The following is a 14,828-nucleotide window of genomic DNA, read 5'->3' as shown; positions in this document are numbered from 1 at the left end:
CTGTTCTAAACTTATGATAAAACACAAGATATTAATTTTTACGTAGATCAATCTTAGCAATAAGCGATTCTGACTGAGATCCAGTGAATCCCAAAATTTTGTAATTGAATAAACTGTTACTGTTTCGTACTACGCTAGTTTTGCTGCTTCTATTAATTTATGTTTCGTACTACGCTAGTTTTTCTGATTCTATTAATATATATGTCCCCAAACTTTTAAAATTTTTGTTTCGTGCTACGCTAGTTTTGCTGCTTCTATTAATTTATGTCCCCAAACTTTTAAAATTTTGCTTTAATTCCGCATGTTATTACCTGAAGGAAGCGAATTTCGTGACGTGCCAAAACGAAAAATAATTACAGGGATTTAAAATTAATTATATACTCATCAATTTTTTCAGTGTAGTGTATTTACGAAATACACAGAGAACGAGTTATAACGCAAAACAGTTGCCATCTCTTAAGGGGGGTAGGATGTCATACGGGCCGACTTGGAGCAGGAGAGGCACCACACGACATTTTAATTTTCACTCTCCATACTTTTACAAATAAATTCATAATACTTAGCCAACACGACCAGGGAGGATTCAGGATTCAAACTCATAGCAATGTAAGTTCAAAATTATAACAAAATAAATTTTTTTACGTATGAAATTTCATCATTCTTTCACTTACTAATGGGTGCATTTGTTGCTATAGGTACACTTTTTTTCACAAGTAAGAGAGATTCTTCGATGAATTTTGCACAGCATACAAATCATACTTACAGGTGTATGAAACTCTGTAATTTATTTAATTAATGAAAAATTGAATGAGCTGTTACATTTTAAACTTCATATGTAATAAAAACTCAAATTTTATGGTTAATTATCTCAATTTTTAGCACAGTTTTTAATAGATTTGGAGAATTCTAGAGTTTCATACACCTGTAAGTATGGTTTGTATGCTGTGCAAAATTCATAGAAGAATCTCCCTTACTTATGAAGAAAAGTGTACCTATAGCAATGAATGCAGCCAATAGTAAGTGAAAAAATGATGACGTTTCACGTTTAAAAAAATATATTTTGTTATATTTTTGAACTTCCACTGCTATGAGCGTGAATCCTGAACCCTTCCTGGGCATCCTTACAAAGTTTTATTAATTTATTTGTAAAAGTATAGACAGTGGAAATTAAAATGTCCTGTGGTGCCTCTCCTGCTCCAAGTCGGCCAGTTTGACGTCCTATCCCCCTTAAAGAAGTCTCTCACAACCGCTGGAGATTCTTTTCCTTCAAAAACCTACGCTTTAAGTAATAACCTTTTGAGAAATGTAGTAACTAAGTTAACAAAGTTAGGCCTATATTGAGCTATACAATTTTCTTCATTGTTTGTTGTAAATTTTAGCAACAGTGCACGCATTCCAACTACTCGTGAAAAATATGGGGAATAAAGTTACTAGTCGCAGTTTTTCTCTCATGGTTCTGATCCTACTACAAGAAGATTGCATTGTGGTGACACCTATTAAGTCTGGAGGCAGTACGCTGAAGTACCTCTTTGCTTGTCAGCATAAAGAAAATCACAAAATTAAGCAAGCTTACCAACATGACAAAAAAAATTTTAAAAATTTAGTTGTTTCTGATATTTAGCGTTTCGTATCAAATATCAAACTAATTTTGTTAGTTTGTTACTGCTTCCAAAGTGGATGTTGGCAGCGTCAGAGGTAGATCGATATTGAAATATTAGATAATGTGGCAGTTTGCATGAGCTGCACACCCTGTAGCCAACAGTTATGTCACAATATCTGCCTAGATCGTTACTGAAACGTGTATGGCCGTAACTGTGGCCGCTACCGACTGCTACGCCGTATGGTCAACTCGACAACAGCAGTTGGGGCTTAATTAGCAACAATTATTGTAAGGCATTGTGTCAGAGTCCACTTTTTATGGAGCAACAGGCTTTCCAGGAAACGACTGCGAACAGCCACTGCAGGTATTTTACAGTGGCAGCTAATGAGTTTTTAATCGGAAAAGCACGGTCAGCAAGCACTGTTTATGGAACGACATCAGCATTAAATTAACATCGACGTTCGCTTTCTGTCTGTTCAAGCAGAGACGCCAATGTGTTGCGGTGGACAATCACTGTCAACATGTTGCTACGTGTTTTCAAATGTTTGTTAAACAAGCAATCCTGATGGCAGAGCAGCGTGAATCAGAATGCCACGATTTGGTTTTTTGTTGATCTCTTCCTTTTACCATGCACCACACACACACACCAGGCAACGCAGACACGAATGTTTCGTATTTCGTTGTTAGTGGTTTCCTTGTTTGCTGCACTTTGACACATTCTGAAAACTTCGCATTATGGAATGAAAGTGACATGGTTGTAGTCTAACCGTAATGTTATTCAAGCTGCTATTAATCATGTTGTGAAGGAAAGCAATGAGAAAGCTGGAAAGAGAATTAAAGTTCAGAGAGAAGGACTGAAAACTTTAGAGTCTACGGATGACATTGTAATTCTCAGAGGTGCCAAAGGACTTGAACTACATGGGTAGTCCCTTACAGACTGATTAGTTCAAATGGTTCAAATGGCTCTGAGCACTATGGGACTCAACATCTTAGGTCATAAGTCCCCTAGAACTTAAACCTAACTAACCTAAGGACTTCACACACACCCATGCCCGAGGCAGGATTCGAACCTGCGACCGTAGCAGTCCCGCGGTTCCGGACTGCAGCGCCAGAACCGCACGGCCACCGCGGCCGGTGAAACGATACATGGTGGGGCACCAAGGGATTCTTAGTTTTGTCATGGAAGAAAGTGTAGGTAGTAAAAACTGTAGAGGGGGACAATGACTTTAACATAGCAGGCAGACTGAAATTGATGTGGGTTGCGGTGCTTACACAGAGATGACGAGACTTGCATAGGACAGACTAGCACGAAACCAGTCTTTCGACTAAAATGCCACAACAAAAACACTTACCAGGAAAGGGCTCGAACAGACACAAACACATCAGAATCGTGTGAGAAATAATATAAAGGTCTCTTATTGCACTAGTGATACTCCCGCATCTGCAAAACTCTGCAGTCGTCCGTTAGAGGCCTCTGCGTATGCCATGCCGCATTGCACACTGACCTGCCGATACGCCAGTCCGGACCAGTAGGGACGGTGCAGTGTGCCTCTGAAGTTGCGTTTTGTGACATTATTTGTGTATTGAAGCGTCAGATGGCTCGGCGATTGGTAATCAATCCTGCTAATGTATTGCAATTGGTTGAGATGAAGTTACGAAGAACCCTTCTTCGTGAAGACGGTATTGGTGTAGAAGACGAATCATTCGCATGTTTTCTGGTATCTATTATAGTGCAGAAATATGAGCATAAGTTAGAAACAGATACTGTTGTAACACTAACACATAATGATGATGGTAGGGACGATAATGACGAACAACTCATTGCAAACGGTAGTGCTACGGCAAGTACGGGAAGAGGTGATGGAAGCAGTGACAGTGAATACCAACCGTCTCCCAAGAAGAAGGTTAAAGTTGCAAGTATCATCACGGCGTTTGATGACAAAACACTGGAGAACATGTACGATGATTATTACGTAAGAGGTTTCGACACATACGACAAGCTTCTGAAAAGATACCCTAAACTGAAGTCTAAAAGCAATATTAAAAACATACTGGATTACGTGGCAAAGAAAAGAGAAGGAAATACAGTTTTCAAAGGAAATCGTACACTGCTGTTCAAGATCATCAAGGAGCGTGTAATGGCGAAATTCGATGAAGCGCGAGAATGCGGTTCAGCCGTTCATTATTGGCATTTACAACATTGGGCATTGGACGTAGCCAGAAATCTCGGGTGTATAAACTTTACAGCTTCACTAGGATTTATTGCTAATTTTAAAAAGGAGTTTAGGATAACATCACGCCGTATCACTATGTTCCAAGCACGAAAAGGTAAGGATGACGAAGAAGAGCTGATTGGAAGAGCTCAAACGTTTGTTGCTGACGTCCATGAGCATATCACGAGAGAAAACATCGATATTAGTTCTGTCTGGAACTGTGATCAGAGTCAGTTTCAACTATGAGCTTTCTTGTGACAGAACACTATCCATGAAAGGGGAGAGAAACACTGTCGCGATGTTGCAATCAGTTAACTGTGCAACACATAGTTACACCATCGATGTTACTATATCAATGGACGGACTATTGGCAGACAAACTCTATATTTGCTTACAAGAATCCAGTGGAAAGTTTGGACCCCGCGTGTCAAGGGAAATAGAAACGCAGTGCCCTCCAAATGCCGTCGTCGATGCAAGTGTGAGTGGGAGGATGACGAAACAACATCTGAAGACGTTTTTTCTGTAAGTTTTGAATCCACATTTGTCGAGAAAGACATTAGTACTTTGTGACTCCTGGTCTGGACATAATGATGAACGAGTACTACTGGAAGCATCTGGCGGAAAACATGCAGATTTACAAATCATTCCGCCTAAAACTACAAAATATGCACAACCTCTGGATGTGTATTTCTTCAGGCAATAAAAATATTTGCCAAGAGAATAACAGACTTCATTAAACTACGTTCCAGTAATATGCAGCCGAAACTGCACGACAGATTCTTTATCATGAATATGCATTCTGTCATTTACAATCAGTTATCGGCGGGAGTATACAGACCAATGCCTCGTTACGCGTGTCTGAGCGCTGGCTACGATATTGATGAACCAGTGAACAACTTCAAAAGTGTCATTGACGTGGCGTTCAACACTGATATTATAGAATGTGCGTATACGCCATGCGATCAACTTGCATTTCTTCACTGTGCGTTTTGCAGTCCTTCATATTTCTCGGAGCATTTTATTGACATTACGCATTTAAGATTGCAGCATTGCGTATAGCGTCTACAATTACATCTACAGCAACATCTAGAGCATGACTGCAGAGTTCTGCAGAAAAAGGACACCCACCAGCACATTCAGAGGTACATAATGGTCCTGTAACCAAACGTTCATACAGATCTGTTTGTTCGAGCCCAAATACTTTCCTGGTTAGTTAAAGATGCTAACTTGTAGTGTTAGATGTATTACAACATTCCATGTCAGTTGTTCTCACTTCTGTTGGGACGAAACGGGGTAATTTGGTGTACCGTTTCCAAAGTAGTCTAATGCTCACAACACAGAATTCCCTGAATTAGGCATATTGAGATTGGCGCCACAGTGAGACATATGTTGTTGTTCTGTTTCAGCTAAATTTTGACAAGTAGCTAATTTATTACGAATGATCTACTTTTCATGTAAGTGCCACTTTTGGTGTGAAATATGTGTCGTACTTATTGATGCATCTCACAAAGTAGCCACAAGCACCTTTCTATTGTAGCTGACACTTTGTTCTCGGAGTGCTTTTTTACGCATTCGGTAACTGATGCAGATAAAAACATTAAATACTTTCTAAATAACAGTCAAAATAGGAGCAAATTACGGTACTAATATTATTATTCTTCAAATTCAGTAATGCTGAGGAGCAGCATACAGTTGCAACATGTCCAGATACACTTCAGATGTGATGGTAGCCTCAGGGAAGAAGAATGGCCCGATAATTCGATCGTGCAATAGCGCGCACCAAACATTTACCTTTGGACTGCCTCTGGTGCACTCCATGACCTCGCCAGGGGGTTGTGAACCCCAAATGCGCACATTATGGCGATTCACTACTCCACTGACAAAAAAGGTCGCTTCGTCGGAAAAGGCAATTTGTCTGAGATAACCATCATCGTCCTCAATACGTGATAGCATTTCGACCGCAAAGTCATATCGACGTGTACTGTCATTGGGCAACAATGGAAGTGGAAGTTTACTGATGTGTGAAAAAAACTTCGATAGTTTGTAAACAATTAGACACCAGTTTCATATTTGTATCTTACTTCTAGCCTGAGTTATCAATTTATGTAATCAGGTTGAAAAATGAAATGGCTCTGAGCACTATGGGACTTAACATCTATGGTCATCAGTCCCCTAGAACTTAGAACTACTTAAACCTAACTAACCTACGGACAGCACACAACACCCAGCCATCACGAGGCAGAGAAAATCCCTGACCCCGCCGGGAATCGAACCCGGGAACCCGGGCGTGGGAAGCGAGAACGCTACCGCACGACCACGAGATGCGGGCATGTAATCAGGGAAAGACTTTTCAGACACCCTGTATGATAGACCTACTAACGAGACTGCCTACACTACGCTTGTCCGTCTCTTTTGGAGTACTGTTGTGCGGTCTGGGATCCTTACCAGATAGGATTAATGAAGTACGTCGAGAAAGTCCATCGAAGAGCAGCAAGTTTTGTATTATCGCAAAATAGGGGAGCGAGTGTCATGGACATGATGCAGGATTTGGTATTGACATGATTAAAAAGAGGCGTTTTTCGATGCGGCAGAATCTTCTAATGAAATTTCAATGACAAGCTTTCTTCTCCGAATGAAAAAATATTTTGTTGAAGCCCCCTAATAGGGAGAAACGATTATAATGATAACATAAGGGAAATCAGAGCTCGTACAGAAAGATACAGGTGTTCGCTTTTTCCGCGCGCCATTCGAGGGTGGAATAATAGGGTATTCTTTTGAAGGTGGTTCGATGAACCCTCTGCCAGCCACTTAAGTGTGATCTCGAGATTATTCATGTAGATGTAGATCTAACACAATCTGCCATTCCCCTGTCGACTATAATTCCGCCATCACATCATAGAACCGTGCAACTGTGGGACGAGTAGTGGCTGGCAGTGAGGGACAATAAGCTGTGTTCCTCGAAGCCAATTACGTCGCCGTTGCGTTCCTCGTACTGGTCACTCCAGCAGGATAAAGCAGCCCATACTTGTATCTGAATAGTGTGCTTAGTGCACAACACATGGCTTCATATTCCAACACTCCAGTACTACACCGCTCCTCATCTTCCCCCCCCCCCCTCTTCCCCCCCCCCCACCAATGTCTGTAATGTCTGAAGCCTGTGGAGTACAAATCAATATACGCCCTGAAAGCACCTGTGGCAATGTAGGTGGGAGTCCGCCCTCACTATTTTAACGAATAATGATCGTAGGAGAGATATTAAAATATAGTGTGATGTCTGGAATCCAGCCTAAGCCTTTAGTCTGAAGGTTTTAGTGTGTTGCAGAATGACTGCCTCATTCGTTTTATTTCAGCATTCACCATGCCACAACTACATGATACACCATTTTCCTTCTTTCCTATGAATTTCTGTCTTGTTTTTAAAGTTAGTTTTAGAACTAAGTAAATGCAATACTCGTATTTTCACATTTTCACTCACTCCTCTCTCTCTCTCTCTCTCTCTCTCTCTCTCTCTCTCGGTCTCAGAAAGCTAATGCGTGCGCGTGTGTGTGTGTGTGTGTGTGTGTGTGTGTGTGTGTGTGTGTGTCTGTGTGTGTGTGTGTGTGTGTGTGTGTGTGTGTGTCTGTGTCTGTGTCTGTGTTTTAGAGTATTTTTACATTTTAACTCTTTTGTTTTGTTTTAAAGCTATTCTGTCAGTTTCATCCTCACTCTCATCAATTTTTTAGGCCAGACACTGAAGAGCTCGCTGTTTCGAGCCCAAAGCGACACATTTTCATAATAATCATCATCGTACAGACCTGCGGACTGATCAGGGTGCAATGGAGAAATGCATTCTGGGAGTGAATAGAAGAGCCTGGAAAAACCAGCAAGTGGGAAACGAACTGACTGGATCGGAAGACGCAAGAAAAGATGGAGGTAGGTAGTGTACCAAGGCGAATGGATGATAGATGGATAAAGGAAATCCTATACTGGAGTCGAAGATGCGAGGATGTGAGACAACGAGTTAACAGAAGACGCCTAGGTGCAAGACGCGCAGATGCAAGATGCGCGGTTGCAAGTAAAGTATAAGTGAAGCATGTGGTGAGTAAGGAAAGGGTATTTTTTTTTTTGGTCATCAGTCTACTGACTGGTTTGATGCGGCCCGACACGAATTCCTTTCCTGTGCTAACCTCTTCATCTCAGAGTAGCACTTGCAACCTACGTCCTCAATTATTTGCTTGACGTATTCCAATCTCTGACCGAGCGAAGTGGCGCAGTGGTTAGCATACTGGACTCGCATTCGGGAGGACGACGGTTCAATCCCGTCTCCGGCCATCGTGATTTAGGTTTTCCGTGATTTTCCTAAATCGTTTGAGCAAATGCCGGGATGGTTCCTTTGAAAGAGCACGGCCGATTTCCTTCCGAATCCTTCCCTAACCCGAGCTTGCGCTCCAATGACCTCGTTGTCGACGGGACGTTAAACACTAACCACCACCACCAATCTCTGTCTTCCTGTACAGTTTTTGCCCTCTACAGCTCCCTCTAGTACCATGGAAGTCATTCCCTCATGTCTTAGCAGATGTCCTATCATCCTGTCCCTTCTCCTTATCAGTGTTTTCCACATATTCCTTTCCTCTCCGATTCTGCATAGAACCTCCTCATTCCTTACCTTATCAGTCCACCTAATTTTCAACATTCGTCTATAGCACCACATCTCAAATGCTTCAATTCTCTTCTGTTCCGGTTTTCCCACAGTCCATGTTTCACTACCATACAATGTTGTACTCCAGACGTACATCCTCAGAAATTTCTTCCTCAAATTAAGGCCGGTATTTGCTATTAGTAGACTTCTCTTGGCCAGAAATGCCTTTTTTGCCATAGCGAGTCTGCTTTTGATGTCCTCCTTGCTCCGTCCGTCATTGGTTATTTTACTGCCTAGGTATCAGAATTCCTTAACTTCATTGACTTCGTGACCATCAATCCTGATGTTAAGTTTCTCGCTGTTCTCATTTCTACTACTTCTCATTGCCTTCGTCTTTCTCCGATTTACTCTCAAACCATACTGTGTACTCATTAGACTGTTCATTCCGTTCAGCAGATCATTTAATTCTTCTTCACTTTCACTCAGGACAGCAAGGTCTTTAAGTAATTGAGGTCTTTAAGTCATAGGACAGAGTATGTTGTTCTGGACGGCCAGTGTTCATCATAGACAAGGGCGTCGTGAGGGGTGTACCAGGGAAGTGTGATAGGACAGCTATTATTTTCCATACATGGACATGGTGGTCAACAATCTGCGGTTGTTTGCTGATGATGCTGTGCTTTGAGGGAAGGTGCGAAGTTGGGTAACCGGAGCTGGATACAGGATAACTTAGACAAAATTTCTAGTTGCTCTGATGAATGGCAGCTATCCCTAAATGCAGAAGATTGTAAGTTATGTGGCTGAGTACGAAAAACAAAATCGTAAAATTCGGATACAACATTAGTAGTGTCAGGAGTGACACAGTCACGTCCTTTAAGTATCTAGGCGTAACGTTGCAAATTAATGTGAAATGAACCGAACATGTGAGGTTTATGATATAGAAGGTGAATGGTCGACTTCGGTTAATTGGGGAATTTTGGGAAAGTGTGGTTCACATCTAAAGGAGACCGCATAAGAGTATGTGATGCTATTGTGACCTACTCAACAGTACTGCCCGAGAGTTTGGGATCCGCATCAGGTTGGACTAAAGGAAGAAATCGAAACATTCGCAGGCAGGCTGCTAGGTTTGCTACCGGTGGGGTCAAGCAATACGCAAGTAGTAATTAAGACGCTTCGTGAACCGAAATGTGACTCGCTGGAGGGAAGACGACATACGTGTCCAGGGACACTACTGACAAAATTTAGAGGACCGGCACTTGAAATGGACTTCAGGGCGATTCTACTGCATCCAACAAACATTTCGCGTAAGGATTACAAAGAAAAGATTGGAGAAATTAAGGCTCAACGGAGGCATATAAACCGACGTATATCCCTGGACCTAATTGTTAGAGGAACGGCAAAGGAAAGACTGCTAGTGGTACAAGGTACCATAAGCCATGCACAGGATGCTGGCTTGCGGAGTAGGCATGTAGACGTAGATACAGATTCAAAAATGAAAGTAAAATAGCTGATGACGACAGCAATATATTATACTACGTTTGATTCGATATTGCAATAGTACGATGCAGAAAAGATAGTATTCCATCTCTCTCCTGTACTGCATTCACAATATAGAAGTTTGTGATGTATTTACGTCGAAGAATGTAAACCAGTATCAGTTATCATATGAGCAGGATTTAATAACATCACTGATTTTTTAAGAAGAATAATATTAGTACGGTTATTTGCACCCTTTTGATTGTTAATTAGAATGTCTTGAAAGCTTTTATCTGAGTCAGTTACCGAACGTTTGAAAAAGCACTCCGAGAACCAAGTGTCAGATACAGTGGAAAGGTCTTGAGGCTGCTTTGTGAGGTGCATCAATACGTACGGCACATACCCCAGACTACAAGTACAACTTACATGAAAAGTAGATCATACGTAATAAATTAGCTACTTTTTAATATTTAGCTGAAATAGCACAACATGTGTCTCACTATGGTGCCTGTCTCAATATGCCTACTTAAGGGATTCTGTGTTGCCTGCATTAGTCTACTTTTGTAAACGCCATACCAAATTTCACGGTTTCGTCCCTACGGAAATGAGAACAACGGACATAGAATGTTGTAATACATCTAACAATAAATTTTAGCATCTTCAAGTAATTGTTGTTGTTGTGGCCTTTAATCCGAAGACTGCTTTCACGCATGGTTTGCATTTTCTATCATTGTCATCTTCCATTTTCAATTTCTGGCCACCAATATCCCGGATTTTTTAAATTTTCTGCCGCTGCCACCTTGTATTTTGCTATTTCCAGTCACAGCCATCTTGGGTATTGCGACTAACACAGCGCCGACTAGTGGCAGCTGCTATAGCTTCAGCTCGATTGTCCATAGATATGCTACTTGTGTGATACCCATTAAGTAGAGGGCAGAAGTAGTGACGATTTCCTGATATCAAGTTAGAGAATGCTGACTACAATCAGTGACCTTTGCTGCGTGACAATTCGTGAGCAAAACTACCAAACGTCAGATCATGATAACTACATCCCTCCACTGTACTCCACACCCAGCAATCAGTAATCCTACATTTCCCCTCAGACTAATGTCTCCTGCATTTCTGCAGTACGCTTCACACAAAACAAAAATTCTAATTACCAATCCACAATGGAAGTCACATATTCCCAGGTTTACATTTATGCACTCTCCACACTAGCTCTAACGAAACTTCTAACCATTTTCCCCTATCTACTCAGGAAATTGTCCCAGGAAGCTACCCATTTCTTCCAGATACTACGGAAAAAATGTTTACATGAAATTTATTTGCTCTGGCGAAGGCAGACAACCGTCAGCTGTATAATACAATGACCATAATGAAAATCTGTGTCGCACCGGGACTCGAACCCGGATTTCCTGCTTATCGCGTCTTGTCGCCTTAGATTCTTTTTTTTTTCATTTTGATCGTTGTCGATCGTTGTGTTTGGCCGTTTCGGACATCATATGGCATCCGTTCAAGGTCGTTTGTTGATCCTTCCACTCAGTTTTTTTTTTTTGTTACAGAGGGCATTAGGCTACCACAGCGCGCTACAGAGTCATCCCCAAACTCCCATATGTCGTCAACTATGCGCCTGCAACTCGCACTCGTACATTCATTACGTATATTCCCATGCAGGGGAGACAATTTAATTGAAAGTCACCTGGCCGATGTTGGCGAATAAATAATGACATTACAGTGCCTGTGTTACTGACAAGTACGACGCAATGTTTGTTCGGAGATGCATATACGAATGTGTTCCAAGTATTTTATAACGGCTGTGGTCGTCGCAGTGCCTGTTCCTTCGGAGATGGTGGACGTCCGAAGGAACATAGTTTCATATTTCAACACAGGTATTAGAATATCATACTTAAGAGCTGACACCGGGCAAGGGAAGTTCAATTAAAATGTCTTTACTGAAGGAGGATACGCATAATGAATGTACGAGTGCAGGTTATAGACACACGATTGGCAACATCTCGAAATTTGGATCTGGCGATAGAGCGTGCTTGAAGAATCTTACGGTTGCCGACACGGCAGCTAAGCGCGTTCGATCAGAGAGTTGGCTGCTCTCTGTAGTAAAATAAACTGAATGAAATATTCTACAGTCAACTTGGGGTGTCGTTTAACGTTCGCCCAAATCAAATGAGGAAAACAATAACGAACAAAATGGACCAACGACGGAAAAAATAAATAAAACAGGTAAGGCAACCGCTCTAACTAAACGGCAAATCCGGCTTCAAGTCCAGCACAATTTTTCATTGTCGTCATTTCATTATCCAGCTGATGGTTGTCCATGTTCGCAACTGCGAATACATTTAGCGTATTTCTTAACGCCTGTTGTCGCAGAAGTGCCTGGTCCATCGGACAAGCACGCTAATCCGAAGCACCGTACTTCTGAACAACGCAAGAACTGAAATATCGTATCGAACAGAAGTTTTTCTTTTCACATGAAGGTCCCTCTTCTGCCTTCTTTCACTCCCACTGCTTGGCTTTGGGTCCTCGTCCCCATCCTTCCCAGAACACTTTTCTCCAAATATCATTATCGTATGTTCACCTCCTAATCGTCTATTACCATTATAAAACTACACTATTTTAACATTCCTATGTAATTTAGCACATTTTAATATTCTTAAATCACCTTTATGTACTTTATGATACGTGTCTTTCTGACAAAATCCCTCGCTCCCCAAGGTGGGGTAACGGGAATGATGGTTGACTGGTTGGTCGGTTGGTTGGTTAATTTGGGGGAGAGGGAGGGGACCAAACAGCGAGGTCATCGGTCCTTAACGGGAGTGATATAACGACAATAGATAAGAAAGAATGTGTGACTCAGTTGTCTAACACTGATAATAGAAACAAAGTACAAAGACGATGTCAAGAACAAATGGTTCAAATGGCTCTGAGCACTATGGGACTTAAATACTGAGATCATCAGTCCCCTAGAACTTAGAACTACTTAAAACAAACCTAAGGACATCACACACATTTTATTATTATTTACTGCCAAATTATTGACCTGTTACCTGATGTTTAAAACAGGTCGTACATCTTACAATTTTCGTTTTTCATCTTTTTACAGTTTTCTTTCCTTTTGTTTTATCTACAACATTTACAAAGAATGAGTCAAAATAACAATAATTTGAGGTTGAAATATAAATAAAATTTTCTTGTTTTTAAGAAGAATATAAAATGAAGATAGGATAGATTTGTTAGTACCATCACCGAGTGTGACTGACGGTGAATACCTCGAAATGGTTTCATCGAGCCGTTGACCGTCAGTCACACACACACACACACACACACACACACACACACACACACACAAATGGTTATTAGTAGAGAAATAATGTTTCTTATCCTATTTGTTACTAATCCTATGTATTAACTACTTTAGGTACGCATCCGTGTACAGCATTTGGTGTTTTCTTGGCTAGATTGCCAGCAATTTACTTATTTACTGTCACATCTCAGTTTCCTCCTCCTGTTCCTCCTCATTGTCACTATTTTCGCTGTCACTGTGGGTATCGCTGTCCATGCTCTGGAGATTTCTGTTACGCTGCACATAGGCATGTCTGTGATGTCGTGTCCGCATATACTCTTCATGTGTTGTTTTTGAAATACTGTTTGTCAGTGCGTTTAATTGTGCCCATTGTTCTTCGTCTCTTATTGCTGTGTATATATCTATGCCTGTATCTGCGTAGTCTAAGTGTAGTGTATGTGTATTGTTCGCGTATTGCCCGCAGAAAAAGACAGTGTGTTCTGGGGAACCTTCTTCCCCGCATGTGCATGTATGTGTCTGCCTCAGACTCACGCGGTTTAAGTGCGTGGGATAAGGTCCGTGTCCGGTTAAGAAATGTACCATACCGCGGCTGGGATCGATATGTCTCATTCTCAACCGCTCCCTTATGTCAGGGAGAAAGTAGTGCAGTCTACGTCCCTTATCACTTACATCCCACTCACCTTTCCATGTATCCAAACGCCAACTTTTAAGGTGACGTATCGTCTCTATGGGCACACCGGTTATTGTGTGTACCTTATCTAGTCTCCCCACCTTTAACCAGTACCTCGCAGCTCTGTATTTGATCGTGATATCTATGGGGCATATTCCGAGCACCACACATAGTGCATCCGCTGAGGTGGTACCGAAGGCTCCAGATAGCCTAAGTAGGACACTTCTCTGCCCTCGTCTGACGGATGCTTTGTTGGTGACCACGTTCAGTCTATGTGCCCACGTGCTAGCTGCAAAGCTGAGTACTGATTCGAAGAGCGCGCAGTGGTATGTAAGTATGACTGGTAGAGGCAGTCTGTACTGTTTTGAATTTAGCCTCACCAGTTTGTGGAGTATTTTTTCTGCTTTGTCTGTTGTTAGCCTTATGTGTTCGTGGAAATTGAATTTTTCATCTATGTGTACCCCAAGATAGCGCGTAATGCGTGCTCGTTTGATGTTTGTGTCCTCAATTTTAACCGAAGGATTCCTTTGGAGTGATCCTTTCAGTAAAGTGTATGTTGTTTTGTTTTCGGCTATCCTGAGTTTGTTGTTGTGACACCACTGAGTAATTGTTTGTAGTAATCCACTGGCTTTCTCTTCTAACTGGGCTCTGTTGTTTGCAGTGACTACAACTAATAGGTCATCTGCGTAGGCGACAATTCCGTCTGACCTGTCATCCCCATCCAGAAGTTGTAGGAGGGGTTCGATTGTTATTTCCCAGAAGATGGGGCCGCAGATCGACCCTTGAGGACAGCCTTTGGTAATTCTTTTAATTACTTTCCGGCTGTCCATCTGCCATTCGACTACTCGGTCTTTACAGTAGTCCAGAAAACTGTTGAACAGTGATTGCGGCACCTCCAGACGTCTTAGCCTCTGAAACAGTGCTGGCCACCAAAG

The sequence above is a fragment of the Schistocerca piceifrons genome, chromosome 6 (genome assembly GCF_021461385.2).
Source record: "Schistocerca piceifrons isolate TAMUIC-IGC-003096 chromosome 6, iqSchPice1.1, whole genome shotgun sequence".
Lineage (NCBI taxonomy): Eukaryota > Metazoa > Arthropoda > Insecta > Orthoptera > Acrididae > Schistocerca > Schistocerca piceifrons.
Note: the sequence above shows the minus strand (reverse complement) of the source record.